Consider the following 22,385-nt stretch of genomic DNA (forward strand, 5'->3'; position numbering starts at 1 on the left):
GCGAGGCTTCCAAATCCTTAATTCACGATTCTGTCTCTTCCTGGGGTGTTTACATTCCGCCATGGCAGAAGATCACTGCAAGAGAAAGAGATGAAAATGAGCTTCTAAAAAGGGCTTTCGTGCACGGGCCTCCTTCAAAGACCCCGGCCCTCTCCCCTCTTGTCTTCACTCAAGTCTGGGCTTCTTCTCCAGGAATTCGAGCATTAGTGCGCAACTTGAAGGGGTGTGATGCTGTGTTGACTGGGGGTCGAGCTCTTTGGGGCGTGGAGCTTCGTGGAGTGCACGTGTGTGGAACTTTCTTCCACCACACGGTTTTCACAGGTGTAGTTAAGGAAGCGATTTCAGCCCTTCTGGAAAGATCTTGCACGAATGGTAGTTAGGAATGGATTTCATCCCTTTCTCGAAGAATCCTGAGAAAGCCACAGAGTTCGGAGCAAGAGCTGTGGTCACACATGTTGGGCCTCAGTTCACTGGCCTCTCCCAGAGGTTCTGTTCTCTCTTCCTCTGCCTCGCCTCAGAGTCACTAAAATGCACAGTGAGTGTAAGGACCAGGTTAGACGAGATGTTCCCCAACATGACTGTCTCAGAGGTACAGACAGATGGTTTTCCTGGGGTCACAGAAATGCCCTGAGGTCCCAAATGGCTCTTGGGTGAAGGGTCCAGCCTTGGCCTTCGGCTGAACCTACCTTTTCTGTAATGCATTACAAGGGTCCTTTTCAGGCTATTTCTGAATAGCTTCTTAGCATCCCACTTTCTATTGAAGGCCCAGTTTAGCCTTAAAATCCAAACAGCAAACACTATTTCTGGGGAGTGAATCCTAGAAGTTCTGTTGGCCCTGACTGGCTCTGGTACTGCACTGTACTTCAGGTACCCCCACTTGTACCTGCAGGGTCTTTAGGTCCCTCTGGAGGACTGATGGAGACAGATTTCAGACTACGTCGAGGCCAGAAGTATGTGCCGCTGGGGGTGGAGCACCAGAAATGATTCTCTCTGCTTCACAACAATATGATCCAGGCTCATTAAATCGACTCCGGTTCCTTTATGCTCCTCACCCCCCTCCATCTTGCGTGGAGTGATGCGGGGACACATACCGTTGATGAATACACATACATGTGTATTCATGACCACCTGTGTGGTTTGTGGCATCTATGGTGGAACCATCAATAAGACCTGGTAGGGATCCCACCATGTCAGCCTGACAAAAAGTGAAGGTATCATGATGGAGGGACAGACAGACAGACAGACAGACAGACAGATCTCTGCTCATCCCTCGTTGGTGAGTTCTGTGGCACTGATGACTGACTCCATGTGGGGACATTGGAAGAGCGGGGTCCCAATGCTGAGAGCGATGAAGGCATGCCTGATGATTTTAGAAGGTTGGTGATGGAGCCCATAAAAATAACTCCACTTCAACTCCATTTGTCCCACGACCCTTTTAAAGAGGACAGGAAGTGGCTGGAAGGGACTGGGGTGACAGAAATGGTGGCAAGAAGCTGCATATCTAGAATCACACAGTCCTGCCCCGTCACTCCCCAGCACCCTGAGTGTAATGGTTTTTAATGGCCTAATTGGTACAGGGAGACCCTGGTGGTGGCGTGGAGGAGGATTCTAGCTGGTGGCTGGTGTTTCTAGAGGGCAGTGGGAATGATAAATACTGTTAATATTCAGAAGGAAGAATTGATTTAAAAAAATGTGCCTTTGATTCACTAATCTCTGACATTGAGACATTTTTTTGAAGTCCGTTGCTATAATTAGATTCTATAAGCCATTTTATGCCTCTATCAAAATTTTAAGAGACATAGAAAATTTAAGTTTTTTTTTTCTTCTGGGGGTCTGGGATGACAATTCATCACATTGATATGAATGGTTATGCGGTGACTTCTGTGTGGAATCAGGGACAGCTTTCCTGAAGCTGTCCAGCAGGCCCTAGCCTGGATTTTAAGAACTGCCTGTGGATCATTTCTGCCTTGTTTTGGCTTGCTCTTCTCTGCTGAGATGTGGAGGATGAGTGAGCAAGAAGGAGTGACTAGGTCTGTCATTAGGAATGGACCTGTGTCCCTGCTGTGTGTCCTGGCTGGCTATGGGAAGTGACGGATAGGCTGGGTCACCAGGGAGTGACACCAACAGCTTTCACTGGGCTCAGGAGAGTCCTGGTGGAGCATTCAGATAGGCAACTGGTGGACAAGCTCCGAGTGAGAGTCTTTCCTTAGTCACAGGGAAAGGACCAAGGCTGCAGTAGATTAGTGAGTCAGAAAAGACAATAATCTCAACTTTTCATTAACCACCTCTTTCCTAAAGCAGACGCCCTTCTTGGCAGTGGGGGGGGGAGATCAGTTTGCAGGGAAGGCTGATTTAAACACCATTGAAAAGGGGGGTGGGCATGTCACCGAGGTCTGTGACGATTAGCGTGAAGATGGTTGTACTTCAGCCGGCCTGAAACTTGTTCCTAACAGAATGTTAAGGACCCAGTGAAAGGGAAGATTACGTCTATCTGGTTACACCATTCCTTGATATATGCTCCGTGTCACAGTCTCATTGTCTCCTGGGTAAAGACAGAGAGCTCAAATGCCCAGTATCTCTCCCCTGGTGCTCCAAACGCTTGGCTTTGAAGTTTTTATAATCCATCTGTCATCTTCCCGAGAGGAGAGTACATGCTCTCTACCACTCAATTACAGAATTCTCCTTTGCCAGCTCCAGTGAGACAGGCAAGAATGTTATGGGTGGTTGAGAGAAACTGTCAGATACACTAAATTCCTGGGATTCATACGGGCAGTGCTATTCCAGGGTAGGGACAGTCTGTCTTATTGTTCAAGTGCATTACAGATACATTTGGCACTGGGCTACAGAGCCTTTGATTCCTCACCCCCCGTCCCCCCCCCCCCCACTCCTGTTTGAGAGCGTTGTCTTACATTTGATTGTTCACATTTGAAAAAAGAAAAAAAAAAAGGAACCGTTTAACCCTCTGTTGGAATGTGGACTCTGAGACACAGACTGAAAAGATGACATTTGTTTTTTTGCTAACAAGAAGCGGGCAGCCCAACTGTGCCGGGCTTGGGAAGCCGGAACAATTTATTTTCACTTTGATGAGATCAGATCTTTAAAAGAAAAAAAAAAAAAAAAAAAAACAAAAAACAGAAAAACAAAACAAAACCACTTGGGTTTGTTAAGAATGGCAACTAGAGGCAGCCGGAGCATCATGGGATGGATTTTATCGTTCTGTGAACAGACATCCTGAGCACCTATTAAGTGTCCTGCTGTCTGCAGACAGTGGAGAAAGTTCCCATAAATGGGACGGTCTTGAAAACAGGCAGTTGTGTCTAGGGCCAATCTACCTTGGAGTGGTTGGTATTGCTAGAGATCCTGTTAACTTCTCAGTCATAGAGTCACGGGTGGTTAAATTCGTTGTCTTATGTGAAATGAGTTTGATGGTCTCGGCTTAGCCTCTAGTGGGTATTAATTCACATTATGAAATATCCCAGAATAATTTAGCACCGTGTGGCATAATTTGCATTTTTACTCAAGACAGGGGCCATGGTGGGTCTGTTCCTTTAGTCTCTTCCATGCAAAGAGACCAGCCGACGTTGGTGGCTTTCATGGTAATGGTTTGTGAGGCTCACTGCTAATAATTTGTGGGGAGCAGGTGGCATATAATCTTGGGGGTAATAAGACTTTGTGGCTTGGGTACTGAAACCCAACAAGAAGTATTTGTAGAGATTCTGATGTAGTTGAGGTGAGCTGTTGTCTCTCTGCCCAACGGTGATACAGTCTGAATGCACGTGGTAATTCATAGACACATTTGTGACTCTAATGAAGTATGTGTTGGGATGGAGGCGTCCTAGGGGGGGATGCGGACTCTGTGCACCCCACAATTTGTAAAAGAATGTCTTCCTTTTACCAACCACTGAGGGTTTCCAGAAAGGCGAGATGCTATTACAGTAATTAATTTAGTGAAACTTCTGAAATCTGATCTTCTGTTCAAACTAATAATGAGGGGATGGGGCAGCTCGATGTCGTTAATTGAAATCTGGAGACAATAAAAAAAATGTCTTTTTGCAACTTCAATACAGCAGTCTGGAACTGTCGGGTCAGGCTGTGAACCAATTTTCTTCTCATTACTTTTGATTTTGGAGTCAATACAAATTTCATCAGTGACTGTAAGGTGCAGGTCTCCGTCTGCAGAGCCCTTGTCATGGGAGAATATGTGTGCGTGGTTGAAAGATTTACAGAAAACTTTTCTGAAGAGGCTGGACAAAGTAGGAAATGCTGAAGCCCATGGCCTCCCTAATTCAGGGGTGATTAAGGGAACCGGACCTGTATAGCTCAGAGACTGCCAGCTCGGGGAGTGGGAGCCAATGACTGCCTCTACCTCTGTCCCTTTGGCCTAACTTTCTCTCCCCATCACCCCCTTTGTATCCCTACAACTCACAGATGTGCACAGAGTATTCCTGCAACCCACAGAATGCCAGTCCGTAAGGAAACTGAATTGTAGGACACAGGCTAAACTTTGCAGGACTTGCTGACGTTCTGAGCAAAGATGTCTTTTGTGTGGACATGTGTACCCGGGGTGTGTCACGTGACTCCTCATTTTGCCTGTATGGGGATTTGCATCTTTGCAAGTCATAGGATCAGCCCATCTATCATCAGATATTGGCCGAACTGGACATTTTTTACGAGCCCAGTTTGCTATTTATGTTAAAAGCAATTCGCAGCAATGCCCTGTCTTCGTGATTCCGTATTGGCAATAGCGACGTATGTTTAATCACATTTTCCATGAGTAATTATCTAATTCACATGATTACCAATATAAAACAGGCAAATGGAAAAGAGGTTTAACTCCATCCTGCTTGGGCGGTGATGTAGACCACCGAGAGACCTGGGAGACTGGAGTGTTCACAAGTTCTGGTTTGCCTCTGCTGTTTCGTGGAGATTTTTATTAACAAGCCTTTTGAAGCTGGGCTCGAGGAAGAGAGAGAGAGAGAGGGAGGCTATTTGGAAGTCTGTGATAATGCAGGAGGTGCTCTCCGTCTACGTTCTCTGCGTTCGGGGCTGTCCTTTTTGAAGATTTCCGGTAGACGGAGGTCACATTTTTTATTCATGTTGAAAAATATTCATTTATCAGTATTGGCGAAACTGTAAACAAATGATAAACCAAGACCGTCTCCAACAGTAAAACTGACAGCATTTGCTTTAATTTTCTGTCATTTTGGTAATTATATCAATCAAGACCCAAAACTAAAATGATATTTTAGCATGCAGTAAGAAATGAGGAATTCAGATCTTAAAAGACCATTACAATTAGCTTTGAAATGTTCGCCATTTTACCATAATTGTTTCATATAGCTTATATGTCTTCATTTACAGCCGAATATTCTGTTGATCTTTTATAAACAAAGTAGCACCCATCTGCTCCTTGAGACACTCCTGGCGCCTATTCATTGCAAAAATAATACATGTCCTAATGACTTCCACATATTTTGAAATCTCCCTTTTGAAATTGGACTTGGCAGATCGTTTGCAGGTACTTGAGCTGCATCTGTTTGCAATTTTGCAAACGCGGAAGACTTTAATGTTGAGCACTGCAAGAGGGCTATTTTAATCCTCAGATAACATTGGCTGTCATCAAAAGCCACATTTATCTTTTCGAAGGTGGGGCAAATGTTTAATGTTAAAAGACAGCGAAAGGCCAAGGCCAGGCCAAGTCTAAGGCCCGAGTACACCCCCAGCTTTCGAACGTCGCTCCTTCCCTGGGCTCTCTGAGGTCTTCCTTTATCTTGTTTAAATTTAAGTTCTAGCTCCATCCACATTGCCAAGAGGATGTTTTTTGCTGATAAAAATGAAGGATCAGGAAGAGAGTAAATCTGAAATAATTGTGAACTCCTGGCTCTTGGGCTCATTACCACCATGTGGCTAGCAGCTGACCAGATTGGGGTCGACTCTGTTTACAGTGAAGAACTAAACAGTAACACTGGGGGAGTGCCTGCCTTGAATGTAGAAGAAGGCATGACTCCCAGGGCAGGCTGCCACTCTTTGGGGACAGACAGCAAGTCCTGCAAGGCCAGGGTCTGGTCAGCTAGCTGGTGAGACCCGTCTCTAAATGGACCCATCTCTAAATGCATGCTTGCTAAGAGTCTGGGTGGGTATTTGTTTCTTTGTGTAAACTCTGGAGCTTGAAACTGGAGTCAGCAAGCATCTTTTCTCCCATGCTGTCTCTGAGTGAATCATCCTGTCGCCAGGCGCTCAGAATGAAGAGGGGAGAAGGACAAGATGCTTTTCCCCTTTCTGTATCCCCCTCCAATCTTCACTTGGATCTACGCACCGTTTGTGGGCTTTTCTCCTGATTGACCATTTGCCTGTGAAATGTCTCATCAGGGGCCAAAGAGGTAAGCTGTTCTGGTCAGACAGAAGTGGTTTGTCTCACCGGCAACTGGTAACAGAAGGAACTTTTAAAAAACAAAGCTGACTCCATCTTTCTGGTGAACTGAGCAAAGAGTGAATCGAATCTCACTCCAGGGCAGATGAGGCCCCAGAGCCCAACATTGACATATGTAAAGAGAGGTATTTCAGAGGCCTTTCTTGGAAAAATGTATCTCCTAAGAAAGTGTATATTGTAGGGCTTGGCACAGTTCATATAGAGTAGAAAATGCCTTTGGGATGGAAGAGTCGACTAGAACCAGAGTGTTCTGGTTTTCTTAGTAGGTCAGTATCATTGGATAGATGGATGGCTGGTAAAGGCCCCTTTTTGTGATATTAGAAACTTATTGAGTAGGTTCCGGAGGTTCTGTTGTGTATTTCCTTCCCACTGTTGCTCTTGTGTAGTGTAAGGAAAGGCATCAGAGACTTCTGGGATAAATCTTTTTTATTTTAAATTTTAGTATCTTGAGAATCTAATACGTGAATACTAACTATTTTTCTATCATTTCTACTTTCTCTTGCCCCTCTCTAACTCCTCCCATGTTCCAACTCCAATTCATGGCCTTGTCTTAAGTTATTATTCTTTTATACACATATGCACACACACTTGAACAACACGTGCATGCACACACACATGCACACACACACACACACACACACACACACACACACTGTTGTTCTGATGAGTGTGTATGTTTATGGCAAACCACTTGGGATTGGATAAGCTATGGGGGTTATCCTTAGAGGACACCGGCTGACTGTCTCCTCTCTTAGCAACTGCCTGTAGCTATTTCTCTAAGGCTCAACTTTGTCAGATCCCCTCTGTCCACATTGGCATGTCAACTGGTACTGTCATCATGCTGGTCTTATTTAGGAGACCACATTGTTGAGATACCATGGGTGCAGCTTCTCTGTCATAGATAAAAGATGCCATTGCACGGTCCTGGTCCTCTGGCTTTTACAATCTTTCCGCCCCTCTCCCATGATGTTTCTCGAGCCTTAGGTGGAAGGGCTGCGCTGCACTGTAGCTCCAATCAGCTGAGGTTGCGCGCCCGCAGTTGGCTGTTCCCTGCATGTTGACTAGTTGTGAATTTCTGTAGTGGTCTCCATCTGCCGTCAAAAGCAGGCTCTCCGATGAGGGTGTGAGCTACTGCGTGTCTGGGGGCTAGTCCTGGGAGCTGTTGGGCGAATCTAAGGGAAACTGGTAACACCTCAGCGTCCCCCTGTCTCCTTTGATTTGCATCTCTGGGGAGACGGGGTGGGTGGGGATGGGCGAGGAGTGGGAACTGGCATCCCATGTCTTTGCTTTTTCTGCGTCATTTATATTCTGATGCTCTCATATATGGGTGATTACACTTTAAAGAGAAGAGACCTCGCACTCCTCAGATGATGAAAAATCCTACATTACCAGAGTGATGTCGCAGGGAGCCGAGGGGTGGGCCTGTCCGTGCAGCGGCAGGGTCCTGAGAGGAACACAAGGAATGATTTTCCAAGTGGGAAACCTGGTTAGAGAGGGCAGAAGTCCCGTGGCAACTGGCTAGAAACGCAGATTCTCACGCCTCTGCAGTCAGACCGGTGGGGCCTCTGGTGATCTGGCCTGCATGTGAACTAGACCCCCCCCAGCCCCCAGAGGTTTCTGATGCACACTTCAGAGTGACATTGGCTGCTTCAGGGTATATAAAATATGATCACCCCCCCCCCCAGTTCACTACTTGAGCACAAGATATTGCAAAAAGTAGAACTGACGACTTAGAGATCTGCGTGAGTGAACTCTGGGGAGTTCTGGGCTGCAACAGGTAAGCCGTGGAGTGGCTGACCTGTGACTTCAGTGTCCTCTCTCAGTGTTCGGCATCTCTCTGTCCGTACTGGGGAGCCTGGTTGTTGGTACCGGTGTGCAGCAAACACCCGTGTTTCAGGGTCCCCATAGTTACGTGTTTAAACTTTGCAAGTGGCGGAAGGAGATTCTCAGCAGGGCAGGGTTCACGCCAGTGCTGTGGCGGACAGAAGCACAGCTTTATGGGAGGAAGGGGGAACTATGGAGTTCCATGCAGAGGACGGGTTAATGGTGGAAACGGGAGGCTGGCCGCCCTATTTGCTCTTTCTCTTTGTAATTTAAAGCTGTTATTACTATTAAATGATCATCATCGTTACATTTGTATAGGTGTTTTGTCTGCCTGTATGTGTCTGCACCACATGTGTGCAGTGTCTGCAGAGGCCAGAAGAAGGCATCAGATCTCCTGGAAAATGGAGTTGTACATGGTTGTGGGCCATCATGTGGGTGCTGGGAATCAAACCCGGGTCCTCTGGAAGAGCAGCCAGTGTTCTCAATTGATAAACCTTGTACTTTTTTTTTTTTTCTCTTTGCAACTAGAACTCTCTTGGTGATGACTGAGACTTGGGGTGGTAGGTTTAAGATGGGATGGTAGTAGAATTCTTTTGTCTATTCGCTGCTGAGAACTCTTCTCTGGAGTGGAAAATGGTAAGAGGAGAGGCCAACTCTTCATTAGGAAGTTATGGCTTGAAAAAAAAAAATCAGCCATGGTGGCCATATTTAAATCCCTGGTGAGTCTACAGAGCTTCAGCTGCAGAGAAGGAGCAGCCAGCTTAGGCAGTGGAGACATGTCCTCAGTACCTCTAGACTCAGTCCTGTCCCAGGGACTCTGAGACTCCCTGCATAGACCATAGGGACCCCAGCTTGTCTCATCTACCTATGTCTCAGGGGTACCTGCTGAGGTCTTCCCAAGTGAGGCTTGAAATCTGTTAGGCAATTTCAGGTAACACATAGAGTTTAAGTTTTAAAAGTTAGGTATCTTAAGCCATGTTAGAGAAGGTATAACTCAAAGACCAGAGCTATGACTTCACAGTTGTTTCTCAAGGTGAGAGTACGTTTTAAAAATGACTCGATCTAAAGTTAATTTATAGCAAAGTATTAAGTACTAAGTTCAGGCTACCCAAGGACAATGATGCAGGAACCGAGATGTGGTAATGATGCTTGGGCCTTCTCTTTGCAACACATCTCCCAGGCAGATGAGGGAAAGCCACACTGGGCTGAATGCTTTCTGATGGAGTCCCACCCACCCTTGGAGGCTCAAACTGCTTATGGGCACACGTCTGTATCTTTTTGGCAAAGCAATTACCGGCACTGTGGGAGGCCCACAGGTTCAAAGCTAGTGAAGAAAACTCTAGTTCACCCTTTCTGAAACGCAGTTTGGTTTAGGTGGTGCTGGTGGGATTTCACATAGGGAAAAACACAACACCAGTCCATGAACAGTAGATAAAAAAACAAGAGTCCAGTCCCCCCACCCCCACACCCCCTGGGCTGAGAGACCCAAAGGGGGAGGACCAGGCCTCAGCATTCCCTCCTCTTCGGTCCACAGCCTGTCAGGATGCAGGTCCTTGGGAACAGGGAAAGGGCTATCAATGATTCTCCAAGGGGACAAAGTGACAGAAACCCTTCTGCTAAGTGACATTGGGCCGACATGCAGTGAAAGCACATGTGGTCTCCGAGGCAAAGAGGGGTGTCATCTGTAGTACCTGCCTGCAGGCTGTGCTTAGATTTCTTGCTTTGAGGCTGTGGCCTGAGAGAACTTGGAAACCCCTGTGTTTCTGAGCTCCCTTGTGGGTTCACTGGAGAGGGCGGGATCCACAGTGGCACCCAGTTTGGGAAGAAATTTGTCCAGAGACTGGGTGTATCTGTGAAAGACCCCCTGTTTTTCCGAGCTCCTTGGGATGCTCAGAGAAATAGGTAGTTGGTACCTAATGGGAGAGCAACAGTGTGTGTTTTCAACAGTGACAGGGACTTCACCCTCAGAAGGGATGATGTTCTAACTCTGCCATGCTCAACCAACCCCTCCATCCAGGCATCTAGCTGGGTTTGTTCACTTCAGTCTCTGGAACTTTCCAAGGGCAACTGTGAAGAGGGTAAGATGTGTTTTTTAGGTTCCTATGAACCCGAGCCTCCCTGCAAATAGAGGGATAACACAACTTTCCATGGAAATGACCTGGTGGAGTCAGGTAGGCAAACATGGAGCCCATTTGATCAGTCTGGGTACACAGGAACAGGCAAATTCGAAGATGGCCTCTGCATGGCATAGAACCCCAAGAGGGAAGACTTCCCATGGGTATTAGATAAAGCAGGATAATGGGGATGGACCCAAGGTCTCACACAGCATTTGACAATTAATGAATGTTCAGTAAATATCAGTTATTTAACCGAGTGGGATCCTAGCCTTGGTGTATTTGTGGGTATGAGAACCAGCCTAGTAGTAATCTTGGAAAGAGCATATGGTGTTTCTGCCTTGCCCTGGAGCTCTGAACCCTGGGACCACTGGTGATCTGCCCTGTAAAACTAATGCTGGTACCTACGAGAGGCAGGATTTCAGAGCGTCCCTGGGTTGTAAAGTTAGAAAGGTGACAGTGATCACGAATGCGGGCCCTGCAGCCCTACTTCTCTTTCCTGACCCACCCACTCCCCAACTCAGCCCCAGGTCAGGAATGTTTGTGATCTTTACATTCTCAGCTCCCCTTGGGTAAGACGACAGGTAGCCTCGGGTCTGTGTGTGCACGTGCATGCTTGCTTGTTTTCTCTTTATGGATTACAATTAGACCTCATTTTCCCTTTGTTGTGCATCTCCAAGTAAATAAGCCTTCCACCTGGCTTCCTTCTGAAGCATCTTCCCAGAAACTCCTAGGTGCTTGTGAGTGTGCATGCGCGCGTGTGCGCGCGCGCGCGTGCGCACACACACACACACACACACACACACACACACACACACATACACACCAAGGCACACACATAGAGGCACACACACAGAGGGACACACTCACAGAGGGGTACACACAGAGTCACACACAGAAGCACAGACACATAGAGGCATGTGATCTCACACACACACACACACACACACACACACACACACACACACACACACACAGAGACAGATACAGAGACACAGAAACTGAGATACAGACAGACAGACAGACAGACAGAGACACAGAGAGAGACAACTTTGGGCTAGACCAAAAAACTTGGTAAGAAAATAAGACTTAGCAACCCCAGTTATCTAGGAAAGAAACTCAGTTTTACTTCCAAGTTTGGCAGCCCAGTGAACTTGAAAGGTTATCTATGAATAAGCACAAGAAGATCTTTCTTTTTGCCCATATTTAATTCAAATGCGACAGCCCCATGTTGACTTCTAATACAGAGAGGCCACCCACCATGGTGGCACTCCCAGCCAATGAAGCCCGGCTGGCGAAAGCTTTCTTAAACGGTGCTAATCAGCCCAGAGAGGCCTGCCCTCTATCCCCATCAGTATTCTGAATTCAGATGTGCTGATAACCCGAAATTGAATGTGTCAGGATGCAGACCTGTGAAGGAAGTGGGGGGGGTATTCTAGCCTAGAGGAGCTGGAGACTAGGAGACAATGCCTGAGGTGGGGGGTGGGGGGTGGGAGTAGCTGGGGACTGTATACTTACATTCTCCCTGGCCCTCTTCCCCTCTTCAACTGGTGTGTGTGTGTGTGTGTGTGTGTGTGTGTGTGTGTGTGTGTAAGAGAGACAGAGACAGAGAGACACAGAGCCAGAGAGACACAGAGAGACCACAGAGATGAAAGAGGGAGGGCAGGGACAAAATGGAAGCTTTTGAGTTCTGAAATATTTACAGGGTTAATTTAGATCTTGTATACATTAAAGGGATCGACAGATATTTTGGCTGCTAAGGGGTGAATGGATAATTTGCAATTAATTTTTCTTTTCTTAAGCCTTGGCTATTTTAAAACCTTTCTCCCACTCTCTCATATAGGAGACAGACAGACACCCACACCCACCCCAGTCTGTTGAGCACGTCTCACAGGGAAGTTTAACAAAAGAGTCGCTATTGTCACTGTCCCAGCCTGCAGCAGTGCAGCTGAGGGTCAGTTGCTATTTCTATTTTAAACCTTGATTTTTGCAAAGTTTGTCTTTTGACTGTTCTCATTCTAATCAGGCTTAGTTGGGGGATCTGCTCCAAGCTCCACACCAGACTGAGGACAGAGGGAGATAAACAGAGGGGAGGGGTTAAATAAAAAGTTCTGCACTGTCAATAGTCCGTGTGTGTGTGTGTGTGTGTGTGTGTGTGTGTGTGTGTATGTATGTGTGTATGTATATGTGTATGTGTATGTGTGTGTGCATGTGTGTGTATGTGTGTGTGTATGTGTGTGTGCATGTGTGTGTATGTGTGTGTATGTGTGTATGTATGTATGTGTGCATGTGTGTGTATGTGTGTGTATGTATGTGTGTGTATATGTGTGTGTATGTGTGTGTATGTGTGTGTGTATGTGTGTGTGTGTGTGTGAGAGAGAGAGAAAGAGAGAGAGACATGGAGAAAGACAAAGAGAAAGAGAAACAGAAAGAGGGTGAAAGAAGCCCAGGATTGTGACATAGACATGTAATCTCAGCACTCAGGAGGTTGAGGCAGGAGGATCAAGAGACTTACGCTAACAGGAAAAGACTTCACAGGGCTTCATAGAGAGTCCCAGGCTGGCCTGGACGATGCGTTGAGAAGATGCCTTAGAAATCCAAGGCTGAGTAGGCAGCTCAGTGGTGAAGCACCATTCAGCAGGGCAAGTTTTTCTTGTGAATATATTTCCACTTGCCCATGAGTTCTCGGCTTCCTCAGGCTATTGCTTCTCCAGTGTGGCTTCTGTGCCCAGACCTGCATGTCTTCTGGAGACGTGGTGACAGCATCTCTAACCTCATGAGATTTTCCACCCTTCAGTCTAGCCTCAACTCGCTCCGATCCTCAGGAGCCCCCGCTGCCTGTTTTTCAACTTGGCTTGTTGATGTCTTGATCAGCTCTGGTGCCATCTTGGCCCTGCAGTCCCACCTCCTGCAGGTCAGGTGGCTTTCCTCCTCTCCTCTGTCTGCTCCACAGAATATCTGTCATTCTGTTTTGGTTTAAAAACATCTGCACAAACTCATCCCTCCTGCAGTGACAAGCCCCATTAGGGTTGGGGACAGAGCTGGGCAGGTACTGTGGGGGTAGGCACGGGAGGAGCTTGGGTTGCTGTCTCCCTTTAAGATCCTGAGCCCTGCACTTAAGGCTCGCCATATGCAGAGAAAGGAGCAGTGGGAGAAGAGATATCACTGACAACATGGTCAGGAAATTCAGGAAGCCTTCTTTTCTTTTCCTCTTGTCTTACCTGGGATCACCTTGCCGTCTCCCATCTGCAAAGGGATGCAGGGATGCCCCATCACTCTGGTCAATGTCCCTTTCTGCAGAGCTCACAGGGGGTCACTTTGTCCATGGGTAGGGAGAAGGTTCCAGTGTGTAGCTCCTCATCTCCATCCCCAAAGACCAGGAATTATGGCCAGAGAGGTGGTACTGTGTGTTCGCTGTCCAAGAATTCTTCCCGTGGTTTGGACCCAGTCATGGCTTCCCCAAGGGAACGGTTGGCATGTGTTTAATTATTCATTGGTATTTCTCGTCTGTATCTCTCTGCTCTTTGATTGTTTTGTCTTTGCCTAAAAAATATTTATTTGAAATTCTGTGATCAAAGACTGAAAAAAACAAAAATAGAGCAGGATATTAAAATGAAAAAAATTTTTTAAGGAGGTTGGAATGTCAAGATCATTTTTATTAGAAAAGTTTACAAGATGAAGCTACGAATTATTTACGTAAACGTCGTATTTCAAGCACAAGGCTCACAGCTGCGTTCTGGTGAGTGATGCTGGCTGGTGCAACCTGGATTTAAAACACCTCTACTTAAGGCAGGAAAATAAAACCCAGCCATTTTAATTAAAATTAATGGATTTTTTTCCTTGATCATATTTTAACACACACACACACACACACACACACACACACACACATCTGTGTTCAGAATTGATAAAGAAAGTCCTCTGGTTAAATAATCCACTTTTGTCTGGCAGCGGAATCGGCTATAGAGGTGCAAATGTGCAGAAAGCTATTTGGAAATGCATCCGAGTAGTTGTCAGGTTTTATTATGCAGGAAGGTGTCATGTTTGTTACGAAGCTGAGTGCAGATGGCAGAGTGGAAGAAATGGATCACTAATTTTAACAATGATTAATGAACAGAGATAGAAAATGAATTACATTGGACTATCGGAGGCAAGAAATATTTTTGTGAAAATTTTTTTTGAGTCATCTGCCGTGCTGTTCTCTGCAAATTATTTTCAGAAATTCTATATGTTGTCAACAGTTGACTGCATTTTCCATTACTGTCTATTTCTGTTCTTAAGTACTTTTGTGTTATTAGAGATACATAATTTCAAAATACCAATACATTCCTGATTACTTAGAGGAAATGTATGTACCAGTATGACTATGCCATAGACTGGAGCCATAAAAGTCCTGTTTTATAATAATCTTTCATTCCTCCTCATTTTATCACTACATTAGGGATGTTTGATAAAAAAGAGGAAGGGGGAGGGCTGGGGGCACCAGCACAGGCAGAATAAAGGAGGAACAGAAGCACAGGTAGGCAATGCAGATGGGGTCCAGTGGCTTCATTGTGGTCCTCAGCGTCACCAGCCCGCCTCTCTTTGTGTTCTCTGCCTGTCGTCCGGGGAAGCATGGTGGATCCATGTTCTGGCACGGAGTCTCTGTACCTAATGACCCGTTCTCTCTTGGCTTCTGCAGGTGAGCCTAGCCATTTCATGTAGACACAGGAAGTTATCACCATTCTTGAAGTTGCTAAGCAGTGTTTCCCTTGGATAGACTTGAATCCAATTTCTTGGCTCCAATGGCCCCGGACTGTTTTTTTTTTTTTTTTGGCTGTCATGAGATGCCTCTAACTATGTATCCTGAACTTTGAGTTCCCCATGTAGATCTTGAGATCTTCCTTTCTCAACCCGCTGAGCCGTGGGGTTGTAGGTATGTACCACCATCCTTGGCTGACATTTAAATTTCGGGGTTTCTGCCCTTTTTCTTTTTCAGCATTATCAGCGATTGTGATGTGTATGTGTGCACATGTGTATACAAATGAATTTTGGCAGAAGATATAGCTCTGTGATTACTTGGGGAAATAAGTACTCACCTTTTTTTCCTTTTTTCCTCCCATCCTTCTTCCCCATCTCTACCCACTTTTGCCCATCCCCCCTCTTCTCCTCTTTTCCATCTTTCCTCTGTTCCCCCTACCACCAAGAAAATACTATCCATCTTTGATACACTGCCTTCAAGTCCTCTTGGTTTCCCAAGATCCTTTGCAACGGAGAACTGGTCAACCGGTAGTTAGCACTTGGCGATCTGTCTCAGTCACAGCTCGGGTTCCCACCCACGCTCACGAGATTTACTAAGTGGCTTGGATGTTCATTGTGAAACTGTACATGTAGACTGGTACAGCTCTGCTGTAGTTTTGACAGCCCCAGTCCTTCCCTAGAGGGATTTTCAAGTTCAAGAGGGCAGGGAGCTGTCGACCCTCCCAGGAGGCTGGCTGCCCTGGGTCTGGCTTTTGCATGCTGCAAAGCTGCCTCCCGGGAGCTGCCTGGTGTTGGAACAAACCCGGACACTCAGTAACTACTTCCTTCTCCTCCCCACCATCGAACCCTCCTCCGTTCCAACTTGACTGTTTTATTTATGCTCTTGACCTGCAGAAACAAGCAGGCTGTTTAAAAAGCAAAAAAAAAGTACTTCCCATGATTAGAGTACTTGGTGGAGATAAATTGCAGATGAAGAGGACATTCCTCACCGCTCCAGTAGCAAGTGTCAGAGAGGTTTTCTCCTTGAGAAAGGAAGGCCCCTTCCTTAGTCAGGGCTCCTATATCTCACTGGCTTTGGAGTCCCCAAGCAAGGGTTCATCTATCTCCCCGCCCCATGTTTTTTTTTGTTTTGTTTTGTTTGTTTGTTTGTTTGCTCCAGAGTGCTGGAGTGAGCCTAGTGGACACGTATGATACATTGGCAAATGTTTCTGAGTCAAATTGTGCTCATAAATTATGATCCTGATGGGAAACATTTAGGAAAGACGTCTAGGAAAGAACGTAGGACTCCTACTCAAGTTACTAGCAGATGCTGAAGACCAGGGAGCAGGCCACCTCTCCGGGAGGGGTGCTCCTGGGAGTCAATTTAGAAAGTGACTTTAGGCAAGGTGGCTTTTGTGTCTCTCTTTTGGCAAGTCCATTGAATCCCAGTGGTCCCCTGGTTTTCCCTGTAGCTCATCCTCCTGGAGGTAGGCACCGAGCTCAGGGCTTTATGAAGTGGGTGTCCAAATGGGGATGATGAGGAATGGGGCTTGTGAAAGGTTCCAAGTGTGCATGATTGGAGAGGGTAGTGGCCACTTGCAGAGTAATTTAATGGTATGGGATATGGAGAGAGAGAGAGACAGAGACAGAGAGACAGACAGACAGAGAGAGAGAGAGAGAGAGAGAGAGAGAGAGAGAGAGAGAGAGAGAGAGAGGTGGTGGTGGGGTGGTACAGAGTCATCAGGGAAATCTAAAGAAATGTGATTCCTGCCTCTCAGATTCACGGGTGGTAGGGTTGCTCTTGAGGCTGTAGATCTGTAGGGATCATTGGAGGACATCTGAGTTTTAGGCTTCTGGATCTGGACCAATAAGTTGTTATTAGGGATTCATTGTTTCGTCTACCGTGAGCATCTTCTGGCTAGTTAACCAAGGCATGGGAGCATCTGTGTATATCTGGCTTGTGACATCCCCTGGTCCCCTGCTTCTGACTGTCCGTCTGAAGATGCCATAGGGTGAGGTCTCCAGGTTGGCATTCAACATTACCACTCACAGCCATGGCTTATACCGAGTTGTGGCAGCTCAGAGTCGGGGGGTGATTTCCTTTCTAGTAGGTTCTAGCTTTCCGAGAACATTTTACCTCCCTAGTGATTCTCTTTGGTTTTCCTGGTTTGGTTGGGATCGCCTCTGAACTAACTCATGTCCGATTTGTAGAGTAAAATGTCTATGTGTATAAAGTCATTTATTTATTTATTTTTACATAAGAAAAACTTGTCCAAGCCAGCACGAAAGGACTCATCTCTCCCCCTTCATTGGCACCTCCAAGGGCTGCACATTAACTCGGTACCACCATTGCATGTCAATATAAGAGCCAAGTGCCTTGATTCTTCAGGGATGCGAGTCCACAGACACTTCCTGTGTGTCCCTTCTTAGCCCTCCAACCCCAGAATGAAGACAGGTAGTTTAAAAATGGAGTTGGTAACAGATGTGCTATGGCTTCCTAGCACGAGCGGGAGGGGGGGGGGGAATTCAAGATGTCTGCCATCCCTTACCTGAGGTAAATAACTGATTGACCTTTCTGGAGCTCTGATACTCTACTAATCAGAACCTGAAATCTGTATAACAACACTTCATTTACTTGATAGACAAAGGAACAATTGCAGTTGAAGTAATGTGATTTCTAAATAGACACTGCCTGTCAAAAAATAAATGCATTAGAACTAAAATGTAGCTCAAGGAGACAATTAGCAAACAGAGGTGACACCGTAAACAGGTGCAGCCATTATTCCCAAAGCTTGTGGCAATATATTCGCGTCTTTTAGAGTGATAGAGGATCATGTGACGGTCTGGTGAATTATCTATCGGTATCATCTGACTGATGAAGCCCGCTGCTGTAGCAGAGCATTTAAAAACGCATCTCACAAATTACATGGTAGCCGGGAAAAATGCAGCCTTTTAAAAAAAAAAAGAAAGAAAAAGAAAAAAAAAGAACAATGCTTTGCAAAAGCTATGTGTTAGCATGCGTAATTTTTTCTTTGAAAGGATGAAGACCGTTGTATTATGCCAGGGTATACAGTCGGCTAAGGTTGTGCAAATTCATTACAGTGTTTGTGAATGTATAAAACATTTCCTTTCTAGTTTTAGTGACATTGGAATTTTTTTTAAATATGCTGTTTCTGAAACATCTGCTATCTCTTGTTACCTGTGGGCAGAGGAAAAGGAGTAGTCCCTTTCTAAGAATGTTTATAAAATCTTTACTAAAATGGAAACGCTTGGGAGATGAGGGAGGATAGACATTTTTCCCCCCCTCGAATGAGTGGTTTTTGGACTTAAGAAATCCTGGGACAAGAAGTTTACCTGGACCCAGGCAAAGGAGACAGGCTGTTGGCTGCCCTAGACCCCAAGCTCATCTGTCCACACTGTGTATACCCACCCTCTTAATGAGCAGGCTTCTGAAATATTTTCCTTACCCCCCTTAAATCTGTCATCTTTGCTTATTTTTCTAACACATGAGGGATGCTCGGAGGAGCTATGGTTTTGACAGTTACAATCCTTCTTGTTACTGTAAAATCATAGGAATGCAGTATGAACAATTCTCTACGACCTGCAAATGGCTCTGCTCTTGACTTTCCTTAGCCCTTCTCTGAACCCAGAGCCAGAGCGGAGGCCTGAACCTCAGAGACACCAGGATTTCTGTTCTATTGTGAGCCCTGATGAGGAGAGGGTGACACAGCCACCTCTTCTAATGTTTTCTGCACCTGGCACATTTCTGTTGGGCTCCAGGCATCTCATGCCCCTCTCTGGTCCCTTGTCACCCCTGGGACTTTCAGAGGCATCCAAGATTCTGTTTGTGTTGGTGGCTGAAGAAGTTAAGGGTGGGAGTTTGGGGACTGTCTGTGCAGAGAGATATCTGTTTCAGGCTGTCCCACAGGAAGGGCTGACCTTCCTTCAGGGACAGGTCTATTCATTTTGCAATCAGACACAAAGGGCGTGGGCTCAGGGTCAAGAGTGTGCTTGCTGATCTTGAAGAAGGAGGAAAGGTAGCACATAGTCACCGTAACTCCAGCTACAGAAATCCAGCACCTGGCCTTCCCGGGCACTGCAATCAGCTACACTCACACGTGTGCACGCTTTAAAAGGTACCCTTAGAAAATGACTACTCTCATGTGTTCAGAAGCACAGACCTGGTTGTGTGATGTCTCTAGCCTTTGCCATCTGTGTCTAGGACTGTGCTCCTACCCTTGGATCTCTGCTCAGATAGTTTCACCTGGGCTCTTCGGATATCAGCTCACGAGAGGAATGGGCAGTCAGGAGCTCTATGTGTTTTGGTCTCATATCTCTAAGCACTCGGAAAGACTTTCCAATGGTCAATGTAGGAATGCTCCAGCCAAGAAGTAAGAAACTCTCTCTCTCTCTCTCTCTCTCTCTCTCTCTCTCTCTCTCTCTCTCTCTCTCTCTCTCTCCCTCCCTCCCTTTTCCCTCTCCCTGTTCATCTCTTGCTCTCTTCCTCTCCCCCTCTCCCTCCCCTTCCTCCTCCCCTCCCCGTCTTCCCTTCCCCCTCTCCTCTTATTTCTCTTTCTTCTCCTTTCCCTAACACCTGTCTTCTTTCTTCTTCGAGATAGGGTCTTACTATGTGGATTCACAGAAATCTGCCTGCCTCTGTTTCTTGAATGCTGTGCCATCACACGCAGTGCCCTCATTTAAAAAACATTATGTATTTATTTAAGGATTATTTTCACTTTACGTGTATATGTGTCTTGCCTGTCTGAATGTTTGGGTTCCCTATATGTGCAGTGCCCAAGAGGCCAGAAGAAGGTGTTAAATCCCCTGGGACTGGAGCTGCCGATGGCTAGGAATCATGATGTAGGTTCTGGGAACCAAACATGAGTCTTCTGGAAGAGCAGCCGGTGCTCTTAACTGCTAGCTAACTCTCTAGCCCACTTGCCCACTTTCCTTTTGAATCAAAAGATGATCTTAGATCTGTTTGGATCTATGGTAAAATGAGCTGAAAGTACAGAGAATTGCTGAATATCTCACCTACACAACTTACCTGTTATTAACATTTTGGGTTGGAATGGCGCATCTGTTATAACTAATGTTATAATATGATGAACATATTTAATTGTTAGTTACCTTTACTTGTGTGTGTGTCCAAAGCTAACTTGTGGGAGTCCACTTTTCCCTTCCTCTTGGGGACTGAACTCAGGTTTCCCAGCTTGGTGCAAACACATTTAGCTCTCTCACCAGGCCCACTATATATATATATATATTGCTTTTGTTTAATATGTGTCTTAATGGTTTATGGTCACTGTTTATATTTGTGGTATCCAGTGTAGCACTTCAGGGTACATGTACTTAGGACAAGGGTCATATCAGGGTGACTAGAACTTCTGGTACCTCAGTCGAGAGACATCTTTTCTGTTGGGGACATCCAGAGTCTTTTCTGCTAGCTGTTTGTGTGCTGTCTCTAACTGGAGTCTGTGGTTTCCTCTGTGATCCGCTCTTTGGCATTGCAAGATCCATTCCCAGGGCTCTGAACTAAGGGGAGGGGCACATATCTTAACTACATTGTAAGAGTTTTGCTGCCCTACAAAGTTTGTGCGCCTACTCTCTCATCCCTCCCCCACGTCTCTGAACCTCTCTGATAACCACTGGTTATCTTTTTCACAACGTACGGTAGTTTTTGTGTAGCTGGATGAATAATTATTTTTTTTGTTTCATTTTAGGCAAGGTCTCTATCTTCCAGGCTGGTTTTGAACTTGGTATCTTCAACCCCTCAGCCTCCTGAGCTGGGTTTTAGGATTGGCTTCTTCACATAGGAATGGGCATCTAAGATGTCTCCATACAGTCTCATAGCTCAGTTCTTTTCAGTATTGAATACTGTTCCATTGTATGGACTTACCACAGTATGTCCCTTCACCCGATGCTGGGTACCTTGGCTGCTTCTCAGGTTTGGCAATGCTGTTAAAAATGATGATTCCATTCCATAAACGTTCTGCCCCGAGTATTTGTGAGCAACTTCTTGTATGGTCATAAATTTCAGCTTCTTTATAGGCACCCAGGAACATGCAGCTTGCTTGTATTGTAAAGCTATTTTTAGCTCTGTAAGAAACTGCCAAACTGTCTTCTAAAGTGGCTGTACTGTTCTGCATTCTCGTCAGCCACGAGTAAGCAACCCCGTGGCTTCTCATCCTTGCCAACCTTCCGTGTTATCACGGTGTTGGATTTTAGCCACTACAGTAAGTGTGCAAAAGTACCTATTTCTGTTTCACTTTGCAGTTCCACAAGGGGTGTGGAGGTTATTTTACTTAGAATATACCCCTTCTTTCTCTTCCCTCCTTCTGTCATTCCTACCTTCTCTTCTTTCCCTCCCCCTCTCTCCTTCCCTCACCCTCCCTCCCTCCCTCCTTCCCTCCCCCTCCCTCCCTTCTTCCCTCCCCCTCCCTCCCTCCTTCCCTCCCCCTCCCTCCCTCCTTCCCTCCCCCTCCCTCCCTCCTTCCCTCCCCCTCCCTCCCTCCTTCCCTCCCCCTCCCTCCCTCCTTCCCTCCCCCTCCCTCCCTCCCTCCCTCCTTCCCTCCTTCCCTCCTTTTCTTCCCTCTCTTTTTTTTTTTTTGCCCTCACTCTTATTTCCTTCCTCCCTTCCCCTCTTTACTTGCACAAGGTCTCACAATATAGCCAAGGCCCAGAACTTACTATGTAGCGGCAGCTGGCTTCAAGTTCACGGTGATTTTCCTGCCTTGGCCTCAAGTGCTGGTATTACATGTGTGAGCCACGGTGTTTAGGTCTTACTGGTGAGGTGTCTGTTTAAGCCTTTTGCCCATTTTTTTTTAAAGATGCCTTTATTTATGAATGTGAACACACTGTCACTCTCTTCAGGCTCATCCCAGAAGATGGCATCGGATCCCATTACAGATGGTCATGAGCCACCCTGTGGTTGCTGGGAATTGAACTCAGGACCTCTAGAAGAGCAGTCAATGTTCTTAACCACTGAGCCATCTCTCCAGCCCTCTCTTCTACCTGTTCTTTTTAGCTGACCTGTTTCTTATTGAGTTGTCCTTGTATATTTGTGAGATCACTGTTTGTTGGGTATCTCTGAAGTCTTTCTCAGTGGGGCCCATCTTCCTGTGATAGTAACTCTTTTTCCTTTGCATATCCCTGCAAAGCAGCCATTCCAGCCTGCAGCCTGCATTTAATGCAATGATACCTGTTTGCGTTTGGGACTTGAGGTTTGGGGGAAGACAGAGGCCGGAGAGATGGCTCAGAGGTTTACAGCACCAGCTGCTTCTTGTAGAGGACCCAGG

The sequence above is a fragment of the Micromys minutus genome (genome assembly GCF_963924665.1).
Source record: "Micromys minutus genome assembly, chromosome: 32".
Taxonomy (NCBI): domain Eukaryota; kingdom Metazoa; phylum Chordata; class Mammalia; order Rodentia; family Muridae; genus Micromys; species Micromys minutus.